Source organism: Neofelis nebulosa, chromosome 5, assembly GCF_028018385.1.
Source record: "Neofelis nebulosa isolate mNeoNeb1 chromosome 5, mNeoNeb1.pri, whole genome shotgun sequence".
Classification (NCBI taxonomy): Eukaryota; Metazoa; Chordata; class Mammalia; order Carnivora; family Felidae; genus Neofelis; species Neofelis nebulosa.
In genome coordinates, this window is record NC_080786.1 from 48,987,073 (window position 1) to 49,010,368 (window position 23,296).

The 23,296-nt window shown below is 35.6% G+C and overlaps 1 long non-coding RNA gene across 3 annotated transcripts in view; it reads left to right on the forward strand.

Moving 5' to 3' along the window:
* Window positions 1-23,296, forward strand: part of LOC131512050 (uncharacterized) — a 349,282-nt gene that overhangs the window by 123,137 nt on the left and 202,849 nt on the right. The gene's annotated exons all lie outside the window — the stretch shown is intronic.

Sequence of the window (23,296 nt, forward strand, 5' to 3'; positions counted from 1 at the left end):
TTTTAGAAATACCTATATCCTTTTAAAAGATATTTCTGGAAGCAAGGAGGCATGGGACACTCTGTAAAAGACAAAACTACAAGAACATGAAACATATCAATAATCCTTGGCAAAGGCTAGGGAGGAGGGGAGAATATTGACCACAAAATGGCACAAGAGTACTTTTGGGGATGCGGCCATAGTCTCTATCCTGGACACATGGCTGAATATGTTTGTCAAAACTCATATACAAAAGAAGGAATTAATTCTATTGTATCTATGTTGTAGCTCAATAAACCTGACACTTATTTTGAAAACTGCTTCTTTTGATCTGGGAGATTCTGTAGAACATACAGCTGTGTATACTTCTGATCCTGAAAAGTGACTTCCTAAACTTGGATTCATTTTTATTTCAAGTGCTGGAAATATAACATAAAATTTCAGTAGAAGCACTGCCATAGCTGCCACCATCTTTGTAGCACCTGCTATTTGCATGTTGGGTTAGACAGTCTGTGGCACTCTCTTGTCAAACAGCTCCAACCTTCCTTGCACCACCGCCTTAAAGGCCACCTCTCCTCCACCTCTGTCTGCTCCTACTCATTTCTCCTTGGGTGCCTAGGCTTCCCCTCACCCAGGAAATGGGAACAAAATGCCTATTTGATATTTTTTTATGTTATTTTGAGTGATACAATTTTATAAGGGTTATTTTCCAAATTGTTGCTGCTGGTATTCTGAAAAAAAGTTATTGTATGTGTATCTTCTGTTCATTAACGTAGATAAATTTTATATTTTGTAAATATTTTTGTTATCATTTAAAAATCATATTAAGGAAGCTTCTATTTTGCTATTTTAAATTATGAAAATGTTAAATCTTATGTAACTTTATTTCTGCATCTGCTGAAATCACATTTTTTTAAATCTTCATTTTGTTAATGTGGTGAATTATGCTAATTTTTAAGTGTTAAAACAACTTTGATTATTATCATCTTTATTATATTTTATTTATTTTATATTTTTTGAATATGATTAACTAACATCTTGTTTAGGGTTTTGGGGTCTATGTACATGGGTGGTATTGAGCTTAATTTTCTTTCCTTGTGGTTTCCTTGTCAGATTTTGATATGAAAATTATGGTAGCTTCACAGAACAAGTTAAATAATTTTCACTTCCCCCTTTATATTCTAGGGGTTTTTGTAAGTTTGAGGACAACTGTTTCTTAAATGCTTGGAAAAGTTCACTAGGGAAGCCATCTTGGCCTGCAGTTTTCTTTAAGAAGTTTTTCATTATGGTTTTAATTTCTATAATAATCACAGGACTATTCACATTTTTCTATCTTCTTAGTTCATATTGGTATATGTTCTTTATTAGAATTGTGTCCATACCACTTAAATTTTCTGTATTTTATTGGTATGAAGTTGCTTATTACATGCTCATATATATTTTCAATGTCTGTAGGATCTATAGTGATGTTCTTTGGTTGATATGTGTTGTCTCTTGTTTTTTTTTGATTATTCTTCCAAGAATTTTATCAACATACTAGTCTTTTCAAAGAATCAGCCTGTGGCTTTGTTGATTCCCACTAATGTGTTTGTTTATTTCATTAGTTTCTGCTCTTATCATTCTTCCATGAATGCTCTTATCATTTTCTTTGAGTTTATTTTGCTTTTCTTTTTCTTCCTGAGATACATGCTTGGCTCAATTTTCAACCCTTGCTTTCTGATTTATGTATTTAATTTTAAAGGCTATAAATATCCTTTAACACTTCTTCATATATATCACAAAAATTTGGATACTTAATCATTTGTTATTTTGTTATAATTTAGATTAAAAACTTTCCTAATTTTTACTTTAATTCATTATTTGACACACAGGTTATTTATATTTCTTAATTTCCAAATATAGAGATATTTGCTAGTTGTCTTTCTATTATTGATTTCTATGGTTTAGCTTCAATAAGATCAGATTTTAATCCCTTGAAATTTGCTTTTACACCCAGTATATGTTCAACTTTTGTGTGAGTGCAGTAGTTGGCTTTATCTGGGATTTAAAATCTGATATCCATTGACCTCCAAGAAGCCCACAGATAAGAATTCAGGAAGTTTGTGAACTTGAATGGGCAAAAAACTACATCTTTATTTTTATCGATCTCTAAGTGAAATTTAATGTTTTCTTCAATAATGAATCAATAAATCAGAATTGGCTACCAACATAGATATTTTCAAATCACATAGCAACTATTGGAAATATCATAAATGTTGTTTCTCCTTACTATATTAAAATGTGTTAGTTACTAGAATACCTGCTAGATCATTGTATAATGCATTGATAAAGAAACACATGGAGGCAGCTGGGTGGCTCAGTCAGTTTAGCGTCGGACTATAGCTCAGTCATAGTCTCATGGTTGATGAGTTCGAGCCCTGCTTCTGACTCTGCACTGATAATGTGGTGCCTGCTTCAGATCCTCTGTCTCCCTCTCTCTCTCTGCCCCTCTCCTGTGCTCTCTCTCTCTCTCTCTCTCTCTCTCTTTCAAAAATAAATAAACATTAAAAAAGGAAACACATGTATTACTATACTATAAGTTTTTAAACATTTTGATAGCTGATTTTTAATATAATTGGTTTCCTTTGTATTCCTAAGCATTGTTTTATGCATTTGAGAACATTACTCTGAAAAGAATCCATAGGTTTCACCAGACTTCTAAAGGGTCTCATGGTACACACACACACACACACACACACACACACACACACAAAGTTAAGAATGCTATTGCAACAGAAGGGAAGGCAGAGTATATGGATACAGAAGCAGGGAGTTGAGCAGAGTTGGTACTGGAGTTTTTTTGCTGTTGCTTCTAATTTTCTGAGTGCTACAGATGTCAAGGTCATCAGGAGAGAGTGGGAAAGGAGGGAGGAGATAATGGAAATTTGAGTATAGGAAAGAAGGTGTGAATTAGTTTTCCACAGAAGAAGAAAGTTAATTTCTTAGGAGAATGCAGGGCAGTGCTGAATGCCCACTCGTATTTTCGAATTTAAAGGGAGAGAATTACGTGTCTTTCTCCTGCTCTGTTCAACTGCATGGAGCAGGAGAAAGACTCTCTCCCAGCACTGCAAAGTGAGTAAAGAGTCGAACTAAACAGAATTAGGATTTTTTCAAAAGAGAAAGGTTAAGGGAGAGATGAACAAGGAAATTAATGATCTACATAAAAGTGATACCAGAGATGAATTCCCAATACCCAGCTGGGTAAAGAGGGAAGTGAGAACACAAAGGAGTTGTGGTCAGTGGTAAGATCAGTAGATAGGAGGTTTCCATGAGGTGGATGAATCTGTAGAGTAAGGAACACTGCAATAAATAAACTGGAGAGAGAAGAGATAGATTAGAGAGAGAGAATGGAAAGAATGTTCTTAAATACACTAATAGAAATTACGGTTTAAGGGAGTGAGAAGCAAGTGAATATTTTAGGGAGGTTTATAAGCTTACAACTGTAATTTTGACATTGAAATCAATCCCTCTTTTCTTGACTCTCCCTTTCTGAAGTTTCCATGCCTAACCCTCAAGGCACACTGGCATTATCTTCTCTGCCTCTGATTTTTTTTTTTTTCCTGAAGAGAGGAAGTTGGCTTCCCTCTCAGTATTCCTTAGACTCATGCTGTTATGGAGTAGCAATCTTGCAAATTAGTAAAACAGTGGCTGAGAATATATCCTTTGCATTTACTGTGTACTCTGTACCATTAGGTACTTTTTGTGTGTCTCTCACACATAATCCTATAACAATATAGTTGAATAAGCTGAAGCTTGAAGAAGGAAATTAACAAGATTAATGTAACACAGGTATACCTGATGGAACTGGAATTTAAAAAAGTATCTGACTGTAAACCCTTGATTTTCTAATGCTGTTACCTTGTTCAGGACTCTTACTTCACCACCATTTGTAGGATAGACTTATACCCAAGCCTAACTATGGTCACTGCTGATCGTTCCCTGGAGAAGTTTATTCATGTTCTTAAATAATACTGAAACATGAATCTTAATTTTGCCATAGTTTTTTAAATTAGTGACCCTTAATTTTCCTTTCCTTTCCTTTTCTTTCTTGTCTATCTTCCTTGAGCCAGCGATCTGTTTTGAGACTATGTAAATAAAATGTTCCCCCAAGTCCCTCTACTTAAAAGTATTCAAAATTTATGTGTCTTCCCTTTTCCCTTTTACATTACATTATTCTCAGTGTTATAATTTCTGTAAATTGTGATTCAGATTGTTCCTACACAATGTCAGAATGGCCAATTTGTTATCCATGGAGGGAATAATCCATGGAGTTGTAATCCATGGAGGGAAAATCAAATTATTTGTTTAATACTACGTATATCTAGCATGTTGTAGAGTGACCAGATTTTTAAACTGTCATTGGGATGATTTTGTGCTGCCTAGATTTAACTCATGTGTTATGATGATAAAACAGTTTAATATAAGACTTCTGGTGCAGCTGAACATATTCATTCATTCATTCATTCATTCATTCCTTCATTCATTCATGTAACCCCCCTCCACTATTCCAGTGTATTGAAAGGATATGGTATGAGAAGTAGTGCTGTTTCTAAAGTTACTCTTAGCTATGGGAAGTCCTTAGGAATCGTTAAGAGATTTTAAAAATAAAAATTGTTGGGGACCCACTCCTATATATTTTAATTCAGCAGTTCTAGGGCGGAGGTACATTACCTTTGTGATGACAGGAAAAGACACCCCTCTGTGAATGCTGCCACTTGGCACCCCTCCCCCTAGGGTGTGGGGCTTGGCAAGTAGAGCATGGGATGGATTTTAGCTTTACCTCTTTGATCAGATGTTTGTGCAGCACCCCAAAAAGCAGCAATGGGTCTTGGGATCTTTAAAATGCTCTCTCTCTGTCATTGTTAGCAGCACCATTGTACTAAATGCTCTCCTAAGTGAATATTGGCTACAAGCTTCTGACCCTCTGACCACTGTATACATTTGTATTGGGAAAGTAGGACTTCTGAGTTATTTTTTACATTGGATATGTTCTAATGCTGTACAGAATTGACTCTCTTCCATCACCTGTGTTTATATGATACCAAGTATTAAAACAAAGTAAATATATTATCTATATATGCCATTTGTGTGTTTCTAAGTTCCAGAATTACCTAAAGTTTTCATGGTTGAGTACAATTAATAACTTTAATTATAATGCTAATAATTACAAATTTAGTAAGTTTATTGCCTATTCAGAATTGACCACTATTTACTGAGTTCTCCTGGGATGATATTCTGTGGTCACAAATATAGAGATACAAAAAAATGGTCTTGCCTGGCAAAATTAGCACTCAGGACGAGAAAATCTTGTGATTACAAACTTAAACTTTAAAATACCTTTTTAGTTTTGGAATTTGCCAAGCTATTTCTAGGAGGGATGGTATAAATTTGTCAAATCTAGGAAACAAATAATGCCATAAAGAGCAAAATAGAATTGATCAGGAGACACTATCTAGGGCATAGGATAAAAATGGCTTTGAACTCTCAAGGAAAAAAAAAAAATCAAGGATAATTACTTTTTAGAGACTTTGGCTATTCTGAAGTTACTCTGTCCATGACAAAAGTAATGATTTTGAAAAGTAAATGCAACAGCTCAAAGTAGCTCTCCTTTAAAAAAGATTTAAATGTAATTGTCATCTTCAGGAAGTAGAGATGGATTTTGCACTTTTAAAAATGAAATCAGAGTTCTTAAGAGAAAGAACAAAGTAGAGAAGAAAAGTATAGAAAACAGTTTAATAACCATGATGAAAGTTCCTAGGATGATCTCAGGTCATAATTAAAAATGAATCTATACCTGAAATAGATTTTAAGGTTTTAATATCAAACTAAATAATCATAAGTACACATCATTTTTCCTGCAAGCTCCATATTGGTTATCATTTTTCTACTTTGTAAAATCTTGATGTGCATTTTTTCTGGTGATAAATGGAAGATTGCTCCTATTTTACTCCCTATTCTCCAACTAAAAAAACATTAAAAAAATGTCTAGTATCATGGGCATTGTATTTATACAATGTTACCTACTATTCCTTTACTTACTTATTTATATTTTTAAAGACATTAAAATCTTCAAATAAATTAATGTTGTTTTTCTGTGAAAATTTTCATGTAAAAATAATATTAATATTTATTTTTCAAATGATAGAATTCTCCCCAGATTAATGTGAGATTACAAAGAATGAGGTGGGTTTCTGAAGTCATATTTGTGTTTTCTTATGGAGGCTGGCAAATGAACAAGTGTGTATTTCAAGATGATTTAAAATTCAAGACCAAACATGCTATTTGAAAAGCAGCCATTATTATTTCAGTGAATATTATTGAGTATTTACTATACACCAGACTGTAGGAGCATCAACATGAAGCAGGATATTACCAATAGGGAAAGTTCTTGCTCATTAAAGTGATTCTCAAATGTCAGATAATGAATTATCTCAAAAATAGAATCACAGAGGTCTCTGTGAGTCATATGAATCATGGTTTTGTTATAAAAGTTATTTAAGTATTTAAAATAACAAAATATGGCATTTTCTCCTATATCAGTAACCCGTTATACTGGATTTTTACAAAACCATTTTATTTCAAAGTAAAACACAGATACAGAAACTCTTCACAAACAGATGGATAGTTTATTGATGTATTTGAGGCGAGCACTATGTAATCAAGAAATAGAACTTTGTCAGCTTCCCCAGAATCCCTCCATGAAAGTTAACATAACTTTCCTGTTAAAAGTCCTGAGTCTTTCTTTCAGTATATTACAACATAAGTGGGAGTTGGTGTGTGTGTGTGTGTGGGTGGGTGGGGAGAGTGGAATATGTAGTGAAAAAACTGCAAATTAAAAAAATACTTTAAAAACATTTATTCCAGGGATGCCGGGGTGGCTCAGTTGGTTAAGAGTCTGACTTTGACTCAGGTCATGGTTTTGCAGTTCGGGAGTTCAAGTCAGTCTCTGTGCTGACAGCTCAGAGCCTGGAACCTGCTTCGGATTCTGTGTCTCCCTCTTTCTCTGCTCCTCCCCAGCTTGTGCTCTATCTCTCAAAAATAAATAAATGTTAAAAAAAATTTATGCCAATTCCTAAAGTAATCACTCTCTTCTTTTCTTTAAAGTTTTCTTACCCAAGTGTGAATTCCTACAAAGTATAGTTTAGTCTTGCCTCTTTAAAAATTTTGTTTGAAATATTTTTAAAGTCTCTTTTAATTGGTAGTTTTTTTTTTTTAATTTTATGTACCCCCCCAGCTCCCACTTACATTGTTTGTGGTGAAAGACTCAGGACACTTGACTAGTAAATTTCCCACTGTCTAGATTTGGTTAAATGCATTTTCATGGTCAACATCATCATGTACCTCTGTCCTTGTAAATTGGTAACTGGTACCTGGAGTTTATTTTTTTATTTTTTATTTTTAAAACTTTTTATATTTATTTATTTTTTATTGGGGGGGGGAGGGGCAGAGAGGAAGGAAGACATAGAATCCGAAGCAGACTCCAGGCTCTGAGCTGTCAGCACAGAGCCGGATGCGGGGCTGGAACCCACGAACCATGAGATCATGACCTGAGCTGAAGTTCGCCACTTAACTGACTGAGCCACCCAGGCGCCCCTGGTACCTGGAGTTTAATCCATTGATTGAACTCAGATTGTATCCCTTTGGCAAGACTCTAGGGCCTGGTGTATTCCTTCATCAGAAGGCATGTAATGTCTGCTTGTATCTTTTTTGTGATGTTAGAAGATGCTCAGTGATCAAGTGGGGTCCTGAATCCTTTTGTCATGACCTTTGAAGTTTTTGATAGCTTCTTCACTGTATGATTGGATAAGCTTTCTAGGTTCATCATTCACATTTTTGTGTGAAATTTGTTTTTGAAAGGGGCTTTGCTCAAATAGCTTTTTTCCTTTCACAGTACTCTCTTATCTCTTGTTTTAGCATCGTGTTCCAAAACATGGCAACTTACTTTCTGAGAAGATAGCAACTTACTTTCTGAGATTCCCTGGCTCTCTTCCCCTTCCCTACTTTTATCTAGGCCTTCTATTTCCTTCATCTCTGTTACATACCCTGCTTGATTTTGATTCTACTTCCAGCAATTTCTCCTCAGTGTGGGCTCTAGCCAAAAAAAAAAAAAAAAAAAAAAAAAAAAAGGCTATGGCAAGTTGGTTTTAAGAGTACACAGGCTCTAAGGGCTAAACTTCTCAATCCTTTTAGCTCCCCTCATGCAATCCTCTTATTCATCCAATACTGAATTGGGCAGAACTTCTGATTTTAACTCCTGTTTCCTAATCAGCTTGATGTACTTTCCAGTGATTAGCTGTTGGCTCTTTTGGGTTTTTATTTATTCTTAGATCCATCAGATTCCCTACTTCTTTCCTCTGCTTTCTCTTGCTCAAGTGCTAATGCCATCAAGTCTTGGGGCTATAGTTTGTCTTCATCTGCTTTGTATTTTGAGGTTCATGAGGGTAATCTGTCACCTCATGTTTTCCATGGCTTAGTTACTGTGGTTTTTCTGTCTGTTTTTATGTTGGGATTCAAGGCTTGTTGCTGTCCCTATCTTTCCAGACTCCTCTTACACTAGATTTTGATAATTTGTAGTAGGTACCAAATTTTAATAAACATGTATGGAAGAAGATTGAGAAGATTGTCTTCATTACTTAATAGGAGTAGTACTTTTAAAACTTCAGAAAATTGGATTATACTTTATTTGTATCAGCAGAGCAGCTGTTGATAGTGGATACTGGTCTCAGAAACCTCTAGGAAGCTAAGATCGTAATACAGGGAAAATAGTGGTAGAAAATAAAATAACACATTAAAACTGACATGGTAAATAATCGACCTATAGTCAGAAAATAGACTCCATGATATTTTTGTCATGCAAAAATCATAAGAATATGATGATTTTATTATCTGATGAAGACCTACTTCTGAATGTTTACTCATTTTGAAACAAATAGCTATTTTTAATGTCGTCGTGGAACACTTTTAAGGGAAAGGTAGAAAAACTATTTCAAAGTTCTTTTTAAAAATAAGATCCCTGTAAAGACACCAAGCTCTGGGGGACTGAAATAGCCTTGCTGGATGAGTGGATTGAATAGCTTGGAAGGCAATATCATCTCTTTCAGGTCATCAGAACATCATTAAGTAATCACTGATAATACTGCAAAAGATATTATCCCTGTGGTTCTTAAGAGCTAATGCAGCTTCCAGGGAATAGAGGCAGAGTGCAACAAGCAATGGTGTTAGAAACCTTAAGATCGTGCTCCAATCCTGGTGTTGCCATTTATCATCTGTGTGATCATGGGCAAGCCATGTAATTTCTTTAAACCTGGAATTTTTCCCCTGTAAAATGTATATTGTATTGTGATCTGTGGCACAGTAAAAGACCTTGAGGTAATTTGAAACAATTATAAATGTTATTAGGAAAATCCCAATTTCCAGGGAGTGCCTTATGCACATAAAAACTGCATCTCTTCTTCAGTTTTTAGTCTTTGGGAAGTGGCACAGCACCTGTTCAGTTGTCCAGGCCAGAAGTTGTGATTATTTTTTGTCCTTTCTTACTGGGATCTAAACAATCACCAGGGCCTACACGGTCTTCTTCTTAAATATCTCTCAAATCTATTTATTTCTCACTATACTTATCATCACTATTATCATTCAGGCTACCACTGCCTTTGTCTGAATTACTGTTAGAGAATCCTTAGGACTTTTCCTGTCTTACAGGTCTTACATTTTCTAAGAAGAGTCTCCACGGTACAGCCAGAGCAATTGTTCCAAAGTATACAAAACTATGATACTTTCTTCTTTGAGCCTTCTTAATTAATTATTATTATATTTAGATAAATTTCCAAGTCTTTAACATGACTTCTAAGGCCTTTGCCTTTCCAGCCCCATTTGTCACCAGTTTATAGTCCTTGCTTATTACTGTGCAGTTCACCAGAACTAGCCAGGGTCTCCCAAGGGTGCTCTACTTTCCTTCGCCTCCACAGCAGTGTTTTTGCCTGGAGTATACTTTTAGCTTCTCCATGTCTTCCAACACCAACTGCTAGCTTCCCTGAATCCCAAAGACTGGGTTGACTGTGCCTCCTATATTCCTACAGTACCCTAATTTGTACTTATTTTTCATTATTTTTGCCTATTCAGTTAACTGCTTTCCACATGTGAACTCAGCTCCAGGAGAACAAAGACTATGAAATTTTTACTTTTATATCTCGTGCCTCTCAACAATATTTGTTGGATGAATGGTTTAACATGCTGTTCCCAAAAAACTCATGCTCTATAGCCATAATGGTGAGCTATCCAGGCAGTTTTGGTTAGGAGACTATTCTGAGTCAAACCACAAAAAACAGCTTCAACTTTGAAGGATAGGAACACTCACATTCTTCCCATTGTTATGTAGAGGTTCAAATTATGTTTTAATGTTTTAAGAAAATATTTGAGGGGAGCCTGGGTGGCGCAGTCGGTTAAGCGTCCGACTTCAGCCAGGTCACGATCTCGCGGTCCGTGAGTTCGAGCCCCGCGTCAGGCTCTGGGCTGATGGCTCGGAGCCTGGAGCCTGTTTCCGATTCTGTGTCTCCCTCTCTCTCTGCCCCTCCCCCGTTCATGCTCTGTCTCTCTCTGTCCCAAAAATAAATAAATAAAAAACGTTGAAAAAAAAAAAAAAAGAAAATATTTGATAGTTGTAATAACCATCTCCCCCCAAATTTGTTTTATTACCTTTCTAGATATTAAGCAAAATCTTTATGCATTAATATATGTGCCTGATAGCTCTCTGTGGTATTGTTGTCTTTCCTTCATATGCATAATGACTGAAGCTCTTGAAAATACATAGCTGTCCATCAGTCATTCTCTTAAGTCCTATTCTTACTAAAAACTATCAATCATAATTATATTGGTTTAAGTGGAATACCAAAAATAAATCAGATGTTTACTGGCAAAAAGCCAATGTGAGCCCTTGGTACTCACAGGTGAAAAAACTCCAAAAAGGCAAAAGTAAAAAAAATAAAACTCAAGACACTAGAGGGGGAAGAAATGAGAAACCATTCATTCAAAGCTTCTATGCTGGCTCTTTTGAAAACACTACCACCACCACCACCAACAACAACAACTTACTCATAAGAAAATTTTTACTGACTATAGCAGGGTTATGTTGTTCTGGGCCTCTCCCTCCATTTTCCACATCCCTAAATTCCCCCTTTCAGGAAGATAGGAAAATGTCTGATCAGGAGGAAGCTCATCTGGTGTGCTTAAGTGTTTTTCCACCTATTTCACGATGGTATTTCTTCCCACTATTGGAATATCTGAGAATATAGAAAATAAAAAGTTTATTACCTTTTATATTTCCAAAGAGAGCTCTAAAAACCACTCTGAAAGTGTAATGTAACTTGTCAGTACTGCATTCTTTGAAGAAACTTAATACACAACTCATCTAAGTAGGTGGACCCTCCAGTTAATCCTAACATGTCTGAGATTATACGGGTATATTGTTTCAGTAGAGCTATCAAGTGGACATCAGTTTGACAAAAGAATCAATATCATCATATTCAAGGCAATAGCAATATATTGATACTAATGTTGTTGGAATGCCCATGGGCTGTGAACAGTTTAAAAATTTGTTTTTGATGTTTGTTTATTTTTGAGAGAGGGAGAGAGACAGGAAGAGAATGGGGAAGGAGCCCCCGCTCCATTTCTACTAATGTGGGATGGTGGAGGTTAGGTAATGGGAATAATGTGGGGGGAGGGACAGAGAGAGAGGGAGACACAGAATCCAAAGCAGGCTCCAGGCTCTGAGCTGTCCGAACAGGGGCTCTGAACAGTTTTAAAGTTTAAAAGTCAAGGAAGAGTCCGGGAGGTTTACAGTTGTAAAGAGAACTGATTTGGGAGTCAGGAGTCTTGGATATTGAGTTAAGCTGCCACTACCTCTGACTCCTTCAAAAACTCATGAGTATATGGTTCAGTTTCCTGTCTGACTAAAATGTTACTCCATATGTAGAAGGAGGTGAAGTCAAATAAATCTATGGATATTGAAAAGTTAAAGTGCTTAATTGGTGCAGTTGAAGCACTGCTAGAATATAGGAGACTTGGACTCCTGTTAAGTTACTGGGTAACACCCTTAGTAAGCCTCTAGTCAACCACCCAAAGGCCTTCTCTCTTGCTATGGAGTCCACTTTGCCATTTCTGTGTGTCCCGAGGAAGGATTACAATGTCAGTATAATAACACCACCACCCCTTCCCAAAGTAGCCTTCAACAAATTCCTGACTGGAGTTGGTGTATACATACCCCAGCTCCCTTCCCCCTCAGGGAAAATTCTCAGGCATGTGTTTGACTCTGACTCCAAATTTCCCTAGAAGGATTAACCTCCTGTTACCGTTCCTTCCTTTTCTTTCTTCCCTTCTCCCTTACCAATACTTCTTGCACTTCTCAAATAAATGACTTCTGCGTATGTGTTCTTATCTCAAGGTTTTCTTTCTAGGAGAACTCAAATTAAGAAAATAAAAATTTACCCTCTATTTCTAGTTAATATTATTAGTGATGCTCTTGGACTCCTCTTCCTTTGCTTTAGGAAGAGAATGGGGAAGGAGCCCCGCTCCATTTCTACTAACGTGGGGGTGGTGGAGGTTAGGTAATGGGAATAATCTTTTTCTCCTTAAAAAGTCTTGTGCTGAGGGTAGAGTCCTGGTCAGTGTTAGGACATAGCCTTTGAACTAGACACTTCTAAGTAGTTCTTGCAGTGAGGTGGATGACATCACCTTTGGTAGTTCTCTGAGCTCAGAGTATAACAGGAATATCCCACTGAGTCTGCTGTATCAGGTCTCTGGGTTACATCCTCTCTGGCTACAAGTCAAGAGGTTCTCAGAGAAATTCACAGAGATGTAGGAAGAACTTGTTAAGATTAGGACAATGATCTTGGGACAAGGGTGAGCAAGAACAGCTGGGGAAAGGACGCACAGGCAAGTGCATGGGCAGCATGCACACTACCTGGCCTGAAGGAGGTGTAGAACAGATTGTGCCAGCTGAGCAGAGAATTAGCTGCTAGCAAACCCATGAGGGAGGAGACTATTGGGGCCTAGTTCTTAAATGGTAAGCACTTCACTGGCCACTGACAAAGTAGGGAGATGTGGGGGTAGGAAGAGGGCTCTAGGTAGACAAAACTGAATATGCAAAGCACAGAGGTTTACAATGACTCATGTATTTACTCTGGGAAAAGTATTTTCATGGTCCTTGTTTAATGCCACTACTGTTATCACTTATGACATTTGTGTATTTTAACTTTTGTTAAAAAGTTATTCATTTTTATTTTTGAGAGAGAGAGAATGAGAATGAATGGGACAGGGGCAGAGAGAGCAGGGGTAAAGGGTCTGAAGGAGGCTTCTTGAACTCATGTACCTTGAGATCATGACTTGAGCCAATGTCGGATGCTTAACCAACTGAGCCACCCACGTGCCCCATGTGTTTTAACTTCTAATTAATAAGGTGAAAAATGGTTTTAGATAGCAATAGTGATAGGAGTTATATTTCTTAAAAATTTCTATTTTTTAAAAATTTGAGAAACAAAACATCCTTGTCACTAAAAAATTTTTTTAAACTTTAAAAATGATTGAATTCAGAATCTGCCACCTAATGGCTGGCTTTTCTGACCTTTAACAAGCCTTGTGATGTCAGTGTTTGTTATCTTCATCATAGCATCTCTTTCTCCTGCAAGCCATTCATGTTTTGGATGTCAAGGCAGGGTAGCTGCCTGGCTATGTTAGGATGGCTTTCATTCTGTTCTCAATGAAGAGGAATTGTCATCTTTGAAATGACTCATCACCTTCTACAGTCTTCCTTCTGATACAAACCTTAAATTTCTTTTTTTTAAATGCCTATTTATTTGTTATTGAGAGAGAGAGAGACAGGGCATGAGCGGGGTAGGGACAGAGAGAGACAGAGAGAGAGAGAGAGAGAGAGAGAGAATCTGAAGCAGGCTCTGATCTGTCAGCATAGAACCTGATGTGGGGCTCAAACCCACGAACCATGAGATCATGACCTGAGCAGAAGTTGGACACTTAACCAACTAATCCACCCGGGCACCCCCAAACCTTAAATTTCATAAGCATTTTGAATCGGATATATTAAAAACAATAGATTATATTTTTAGTTATTTTTGCTTTGTTTCCCAGCAAGACACCAGGAGTCACATTTCCCAGTCAGCTGGCACTCTGGGTATTAGTTCTTAAGGACACATTAGTAAATATTCCAGCTCTATGGAACCCTGTTGTTGAAGCAAATGTCCATGTTGCAAGACCCCAAAAGGAATTATCACTCCAGGGTTGAAAATGCTTCTGTGAGAGAGTTAATGCCCTCTTTCTGCCTGGCTTCCTAAATTTGGATTATATTGATTATATTTTAATTCCTACTTTATATAGTTCCATCTCTACTCTGAGCTGGAAATAAATATCCAATGGATATAAAATTATTAAATTACACCATATCACTCAATTGTACAATGGAAACATTTGTGAAAATTTCTAATAGAAAACTTACATTCTAGTTACTATGTTAGGTAAAACCTTTCTTCAGAGTTGTACAATTGTCAATTGATTATTTATAAATCAACAGAAAAATACCTAAAATAGAAAGACAAAAATATGCTTGATATATAGCAGTAGAATCATCATGGAGAGTTAAAAATACCTACTTATATGAGGCAATAAATGGGGTAGAAGAAAGATAATCCCACTCCCCCACCCACAGGCCTTATAAAACTATTTGACTCTAAATTATATATATGTCTTACTTTATGTAAATTAAGAAGCGGGCTATAAAGAGATTTGGAAGTCCAGAAGAAAACATTTTTTAGAGTATATATTTGTGTTCTTTTAAATTAAAATTATGTAAGAATTTAGCTGTATTTAATTTGAAGAGAATTGGTTGATGAGTGATTACTTAATAATTGCCATAAGTCTCTTTCAAAGATTAAGGTAAGAAAGTAAGAACATGTATATTTTGTTCTCTTTATTGTTTTGGTTTTATTCTTTAATTTTTTTTATTATTTAGGTATAGTTGATATACAATGTTATATTAGTTTCAGATGCACAACATAGTGATTGGACAATTCTACACAATGCTCACCACAACTGTAGTTACCATCTGTCACCATACAATGTTATTGTAATATTATTGACTATATTCCTTATGCTGCACTTTTCATCTCCATCACTTATTTTATAACTGGAAAATTTGTACCTCTTAATTCCCTCACCTATTTTGCCCATGGTCCCACCCTCTCCTTCTGACAACCACCAGTTTGTTCTCTGTATTTATGAGTCTCTTTTGTTTTTTGTTTGTTTTTCTTTGCTGTTTTAGATTCCTTGTATAAGTGAAATCATGTGGTATTTATCTTTCTATGAATGACCTATTTCACTTAGCATAAACTCCTCTAGGTCCATCAGTGTTGTCACAAATGGCAAGATCTCATTCTTTTTTATGGCTTAATAATATTCCACTTTATGTTTCAAAGGAAGTGAAAACACTACCCCAAGAAGATATCTGCACCCCACTTTGTAACAGCATTATTTATAGTAACCGAGACATGGAAACAACCTAAGTGTTTGTTGGTGGATGAATGGTTAAAGAAGTTGTGATACACACACACACACACACACACACACACACACACACACACATACACACACTTGAATGTTATTCAGCTGTAAAAAATGAGGATCTCCTACCATTTGTTACAACGTGGATAGACCTTGAAGGCACTATTCTAAGGGAAATAAGTCTAATGGAGAAAGACAAGTACTGTATGATTAAAAAAAAATACACACAGAAAACAACAGCAACAACAACAACAACAAAACCTCCTAGAAAAAGAGATCACACTTGTGGTTACATGGAAGGTAGGGGGAGGGAAAATTGTGGTCAAAAGGTGCAAACTTCCAGGTATAAGATAAATAAGTACTAGGGATGTAATGTACAATATGATGTCTAAAGCTAATGATGCTGTATGATATATAGGAAAGTTGTTAAGACAAGTAAATCCTCTGAGTTCTGATCACAAGGAGAATTTTTTTTTCTTTTTTTCTCTTTCTTTTTATTTTATCTATATGACAAGATGGATGTTAGCTGAACCTATTGTGGTAATCATTTGACAATATATGTAAATCGAACCATTATGCAGTAACACCTTAAATTTATAATCTATGTCAACTATTTCTTTTTTTTTTAATTTTTTTAAACATTTATTCATCTTTGAGAGACAGAGAGAGAGAGGGAGCATGAGTGGGGGAGGAGCAGAGAGAGAGGGAGACGCAGAATCTGAAGCAGGCTCCAGGCTCTGAGCTGTCAGCACAGAGCCTAATGCGGGACCTGAACTCACTGGCTGAGAGATCATGACCTGAGCTGCAGTCAGAAGTCAGATGCTTAACCGACTGAGCCACCCAGGTGCCCCGATGTCAACTATTTCTTAGCAAAACTGGGGGAAAAAAGTTAAGTACACATCAGAATGGCTTGATCATTGATAAAGTAATGCAATCTTGGATTTGGAAACAATAGTACATTTAGATGAAAGGAACTAATTTTGATTTTTTGACCTAATCCCATATTACCTAAGAGTATTCCTATGAACCCTTTACAGGTAATGCAGGTTTGACAGTTTGTCTAGAAATTTAGATTTGGGAACCATTCACAGGACTTCTTTTATGGTGTATCTGGCTGAGTCCAAGGAAGATGCGTATTTTTCAGATTTGTACAAAAGTGGCTTATATTCACAATCTGTGCATCTACAGAGCTGTGTCTTCCCAGAAAGTCTGCCTTTTTTTGCATTCATAGGGGCACTCTATGAGGTGGTAGCATATCTGATCCATAAAATCAATTTAAACTGGAAATTGGATGAACTCTTAAGAAACACATGTAGAGGAAAAGAACTAGAAGGTCAATAGAAGTGAGTGGGAGGAAGATAAGGAACAAAATAATGTGATAGAAACATAATGTTATAAGAAAGAAGAAATTAAAGCAAACACAAGACAAGGTTATGAAGGAGGAAGGTGTCAGTGGTACCAAGTGCAACAAAAATGTTCAGCAGGGGTTAGGATTGGAAAATCATTATTGAATTACTAATGTTAGAGAATTTAGGGAAAGTTGATAATATAATCCAGATTCATTTAATTTATACTTCTATTGGTTTACTCATTTACATATTTAAAATATTTACCCAAATCCCTTTTATGTTCTGGGCATGTGCTGACATGGGAAGTTTGTTTAGTGAGTACCTGATGAAGACAGGGGGATATTCAAGAGAAAAACATGATGGGAGCCAGACAGGCCTCTTTTATGAAGATTTATTCAAGAAAAGAAAAATCTAGTTACCTTTAAAATAGAAGTTCAAAACTGAGGGTTGATGGGGGGTGGGAGGGAGGGGAGGGTGGGTGATGGGTATTGAGGAGGGCACCTTTTGGGATGAGCACTGGGTATTGTATGGAAACCAATTTAACAATAAATTTCAAATATTAAAAAAAATAAAATAGAAGTTCAGATATAAAGAAACTCATTGATAATAATACAATAATAGGAGGAGACTTTAACACCCCACTTATAGCAATGGACAGATCATCTAAGCATAAGATAAACAAGGACACAATGGCTTTGAATGACACTTAGACCAGATAGACTTAACAGATATATATATATATATATATATATATATATATATATATATATATATATATTTTTTTTTTTTTTTTTCAGAGCATTTCATCCTAAAGCAGCAGAATATACATTCTTTTGAGTGCACATGGAACATTCTCTAGGAAATATCACATACTGGGTCACAATTCAGGCTTCTACCAGTACAAAAAGATTGAGATCATGCCGTGCATATTTTCCAACCACAACGCTCTGAAACTTGAAGTCAACCACAAGAAAAAAATTTGAAAGATCACCAATACATGGAGGTTAAAGAACATCTTGTTAAAGAATGAATGGGTTAACGAGGAATTTAAAGAAAAACTAAAAACCTACAGGGAAGCCAATGAAAATGAAAACATAAAAGTCCAAAACCTTTGGGATGCAACAAAGACAGTCATAAGAGGGAAGTATATAACAATTCAGGCCTTTCTCCAGAAGGAAAAAAGTCTTAAATATACAACCTAACCTTACACATAGAAGGGCTGGAAAAAGAACAGCAGATAAAGCCCCAAACCAGCAGAAAAAGGGAAATAATAAAAGTTAGCACAGGAATAAATTATATAGAAATAAGAAAAACAGTAGAACAGATAAATGAAACTAGGAACTGGTTTTTTGAAAGAATTAGCAAAATTGATAAACCACTAGCCAGACTTATCTAAATAAATAAATAAATAAATAAATAAATAAATAAATAAAATCACAAATGAAAGAGGAGAGATCACAACCAACACTGCAGAAATAACAAACAATTATAAGAGAATATTATGAGCAATAATATGCCAACACATTGGGCAACATGGAAGAAAAGGATAAATTCCTAGAAGCATATAGACTACCAAAACTGAAAAGGAAGAAATAGAAATTTTGAACAGACCTATAACCAGTAAAGAAATTGAATCAGTAATCAAAAATCTCCCAACAAACAAGAGTTCAGGGCCAGATGGCTTCCCAGGTAAATTATACCAAACACTTAGAGATGAATTAATACCTATTCTTCTGAAACTGTTCCAAAAAATAGAAGTGGAAGGAATCCTTCCAAACTCATTTTTTGAAGCCAGCATTACTTTGCTTCCAAAACCAGAGAAAGACCCCACTAAAAAGGAGAATTAAAGAACAATATTCCTGATGGACATGGATGCACAAAACTCAACAAGATACTAGCAAATCTAATCCTGCAGTACATTAAAAGAATTATTCACCACAATCAAGTGGGATTGATTCCTGAGCTGCAGAGGTGGTTCGATATCCACAAATCAATCAACGCGATATGCTGCATTAATAAAAGAAAGGATAAAAACCTTATGATTCTCTCAATAGACACAGAAAAAGCATTTGACAAAAATATAACATCCTTTCTTGATAAAAACCCTCAAGAAAGTATGGATAGAAGGAACATACCTCAATATCATAAAGGCTGTATGTGAAAGACCCACAGCTAATACATCCTCAATGGGGAAAAACTGAGAGATTTTCCCATAAGGTCAGGAACATGACAGTCATGTCCACTCTTACTACTGTTGTTCAACATAGTATTGGAAGTCCTAGCTTCAACAATAAGAGAACAAAAAGATATAAAAGGCATCCAAATCAGCAAGGAGGAAGTCAAACTTCCACTCTTTGCAAATGATATGATATTCTATGTGGAAACCCCAAAAGACTCCACCAAAAAATTATTAGAACTGATATGTGAATTCAGCAAAGTTGCAGGATATAAAATCAATGTACTGAAATCTATTGCATTTCTGTACACCAATAAAGAAGCATCAGAGAGAGAAATCAAGGAATTAATCTCATTTACAATTGCACCAAAATCCGTAAGATCCATAGGAATAAACCTATCCAAAGAGGTAAAAGATCTGTATTCTGAAAACTATAGAACACTTATGAAGGAAATTGAAGAAGACATAAAGAAATGGAAAAGTATTCCATCTCATGGACTGGAATAACAAACATTGTTAAAATGTCCATACTACCCAAAGGAATCTATATAGTCAATGCAATCCCAATCAAAGTAACGCCAGCATTTTTAACAGAATAAACAATTCTAAAATTTGTATGGAACCCTAAAAGACCCAAAATAGCCAAGGTAATGTTGAAAGAGAAAAGTAAAGCAGGAGGCATCATAATTCTAGACTTCAAGTTGTATTACAAAGCTGTAATTATCAAGACAGTATTCTGCTGGCACAAAAACAAACACATGGATCAATGGAACAGAATAGAGGACCCAGAAATGGACCCACAATTGTATGGTCAATTAATCAGCAAAACAGGAAAGAGTAGCCAATGGAAAGACGACAGTCTCTTCAGCAAATGGTGTTGGGAAAACTGGACAGCAATATGCAGAAGAATGAAAATACACAAAAATAAATTAAAAATGCATGAAAGATGTAAATGTGAGACTGGAAACCATCAAAATCCTAAAGGAGAAAACAGGCAGCAACCTACCTGACTTAGGCCACAACAACTTCTTACTAGACATGTCACTGGAAGCAAGGTAAATAAAAATAAGAATTAACTATTGGGACTTTATCAATATAAAAAGCTTCTTTCTGCACAGGAAAGGAAGCAATCAACAAAAGTAAAAGGCAACTTATGGAATGGGAAAAGATATTTGCAAATGACGTATTGAGTAAAGGGCTAGTATCCAAAAAATCTATAAAGAATTGATCAAACTCAAGACCCAAACAATGAATAATCCAGTTAAGAAATGGTCAGAAGACATGAAGAGACACTTCTCCAAAGAAGACATCCAGATGGCTAACAGACACATGAAAAAATGTTCAACTTCATTCATCACCAGGGAAATACAAATCAAAACCACAATGAGATATCACCTTATACCTCTCAGAATGACTAAAATTAACAACTTAGGAAACAAAAGATATTGGTGAGGATGTAGAGAAAGGGGAACCCTCATACACTGCTGGTGGGAATGCAAACTGGTGCAGCCACTCTGGAAAATAGTGTGGAGGTTCCTCATAAAATTAAAGATAGAACTACCCTCTGACCCAGCAATTGCACTACTAGGTATTTATCCAAAGGATACAGGAATGCTGTTTTGAAGGGGCACATGCACCCGAATGTTTATAGCAGCACAATGGAAAGAGCCCAAATGTCCATCGACTGATGAATGGATAAAGAAGATGTGAGATATATATAATGGAATATTTCTCAGCCATCAAGAAGAATTGAAATCTCGCCATCTGCAATGATGTGGATGTAGCTGGAGTGTATTATGCTAAGTGAAATAAGTCAGTCAGAGAAAGACCAATACCATATGATTTCACTCATATGTGGAATTTAAGAAACAAAACATGAACATAGGTAAAGGGAAGGAAAAATTAAATAAGATATAACAGAGAGGCAAACCATAAGAGACTCCTAACAATAGAGAATAAACTGAGGGTTGCTGGAGGGGAGGTGGGTGAGGGGTGGGCTAAATGGGTGATGGGCCTTAAGGAGGGCACTTTTTGGGATGAGTGCTGGGTGTTATATGTAAGTGGTGAATCACTAAATTCTAGTCCTGAAACCAATACAACACTATGTTAACTAACTTGAATTTAAACAAAATTTTGGAGAAAGAAAATAGAAGTAAGATAATCACTGTAAGGTAAGACATTAAGAATAATAAAGATTAGGGAGAAAAAAGAAAAGGTATGAGAATAAGGACTTTAGGGATTTGGTAAGGAAGAGAAGATAGTTACAGGATTTAAAAGATTTGGAGGTGGCAATGTATACATTTTATAACATAGATACTGGATTTATTAATCAGGTTTTGCACCTTACAAATATATTTTCTAGACTGGCTTAAAATGATTTTTATAAAATTCTAATTGAATTTGAGCATGGATTAACTACTAGTTTTTTTTTAATGTTTTATATTTATTTTTGAGACAGAGAGAGAAAGAGCATGAGCAGGGGAGGGGCAGAGAGAGAGGGAGACACAGAATCCGAAGCAGGCTCCAGGCTCTGAGTGTCAGCACAGAGCCTGATTAAAAGATTAGTTTAAGTTAAAGCTTACTACATTAAAACTTTGTTCATGGGCCAAGGGCAGAGAACATAGAAACTGAGGCATTTAATTAAATTCTTTAAAAGTTTTTATTTCTGGTGCCATCTCTCACATTCTCCTTAATAGTTTTATCATGGATAAAGAGCCAATCAATTTATGAAGATATTATTGGGAAATAAATTCTGAACAGTCAGTCTTATCAGTAAGTAAACTGCACTTGGTTTATAATTCTCATAGTTTAACTTACTGATTTACTTTTTAATTAAAGAATTGTTTTCATGTGGTAAATCTGGGACAGTGGAGATATTAGTGTTTCCATTTATTAGGAACAAACATTTGGAAAAGGGAACTTTAAAATAGCATGCTTTATAACAGCATTAAAAACATTTTAGAGAGACTCCTGGGTGGTGCAGTCGGTGAAGCATCGGACTCTTGGTTTCTGCTCAGGTTGTGATCTCAGGGTCATGATCTCAAGGTTGTGAGATGGAGCCCACGTCAGGCTCCACATTGGAGCCTGCTTGAGATTTTGTCTCCCTTTCTCTCTGCCCCTCCCCTACTCATTCTGTCTCTCGAAAAAACACATTTTATATTTATGAATAAATTTAAAGTGTGCATAATTTCTATACAGTAAATGATAAATGTTTCAAAGAGAAATTTTAAAAACCTAAACAAGTGGAGGATTATACCATTTTCATGGATGACATTATCTAATATTTTTAAGATATGAATTTCTTAAATCGACAGAAATTTAATGCAATCCCACTTAAAACAGCAATAGGCCTGTATTTATGTATGTATTTTTAAATATAAATCAAGTGATTCTAAAATTAATTTTGGTATAAAAGACCCTAGAATAAACAAAACAATCTTGAAAAAGAACAAGATTGGAGGACTTACACTACTTGATTTCAAGACTTACTCTACATTTACAGTAATTAAGTCTCTGATATTAGAATAAGGATAGAAAAATAAAATAAACCAATGGGACAGAATAGAGCTCAGAAACAGATCCACCATTCATGGTCAATAGATTTTTAATGAAGGCACTAAGAGTTCCAATGGAGAAAGGAAATTTTTTAAACAAATGGTGCTGTAACATCCAGATAACTATATGAAAAATAATTAATCTTGATCTCTAGCTCATATCATTCGCAAACATTCGTGGATTACAGACTTAAACATAAAAACTAAAACTATAAATATTCTGGAGGAAAATGGATAAATCAAACTTAAAAAATTTTTAATTCTGCTATTTGAAAGACACCCTTAAGAAAATGAAGGGCAAGCCATTAGAATGGGTAATAACAATCGCAACACATGTATCAGGCAAAGAACTTACAGTCCGTTAATATAAAGACTTCTACCTTGTTTTAAAAAAGGTAATTAATTTATCTGAAAGAAGACTTCAATACATTTATTTCAGAGTCTAAAGTACCCGAAGCAGAAATAAATATTTTCCCAAAGAAAGTGACAGGAAATACTAATGATTTACTGTATTTATATCACACTTTGTGTTTTTCTTTTTTTTTTTTTTTAAATTTTTTTTTTTTCAACGTTTTTAATTTATTTTTGGGACAGAGAGAGACAGAGCATGAACGGGGGAGGGGCAGAGAGAGAGGGAG